The 599-nt window shown below is 51.9% G+C and overlaps 1 pseudogene across 1 annotated transcript; it reads right to left on the bottom strand.

Annotated features, from left to right (window-relative positions):
- Positions 1 to 277: 277 nt before the first annotated feature.
- Positions 278 to 350, bottom strand: H310_06553 (annotated as a pseudogene). Its single transcript has one exon. The product of its transcript is annotated as a tRNA-OTHER (tRNA).
- Between the last annotated feature and the right edge of the window lie 249 nt (positions 351 to 599).

Genomic DNA, 599 nt, shown 5'->3' with positions numbered 1-599 from the left:
TGGCTCGGTTAAATGAGTATATTACACTATTTAAAGTGCTCCTTAATGCATGTGTCGCCTTCACAAATACCTATCTTTCAGGGTACCGCTACGACTATTTTGACGCGCCGGCTGTGGCCCAGGGCGGTGGTAATTCTTCAGATGTTTTTGTCATCCCGATGCTTCATACTACGTGCTTCGGCCGAACTTCTTCGAAATTCTGTCCTCGTATTCGTACGATGCTTATTTATCCGGATCCGCAGGGAGTGGTTGGAGTTCTTCCATCCCAGGAAAAACTCCACGAATATCGGGGATCGATACCGTGACCTTCGGGACAACAACCTGATGCTATACCACTGAGCTAACCCCCCCCTCCCGAGGCATGGCCCGGGCACGTGGAAGGCGCTTCCGTGGCTTTTGCGTCTCCCTCGAGCGTCCACAATCGTCCATAACTGCTTGGACCGCTTCCTTGACAACTCCAGTGGCTTTCACAACCTCGGCAAAGCCTACGACACAATGGTGGCCGACATACGCCAGCAACTGAAGCTCTTTCATGAAGAAAAGCTTGACAAGCAGAGGTTGCCCCTGAAGAAACTGGCACTGGAAATCGCGGGCCTCCT

This window comes from Aphanomyces invadans (genome assembly GCF_000520115.1).
Source record: "Aphanomyces invadans strain NJM9701 unplaced genomic scaffold supercont1.11, whole genome shotgun sequence".
Lineage (NCBI taxonomy): Eukaryota > Oomycota > Saprolegniomycetes > Saprolegniales > Verrucalvaceae > Aphanomyces > Aphanomyces invadans.
This window is presented reverse-complemented; position numbering and strand designations above follow the sequence as displayed.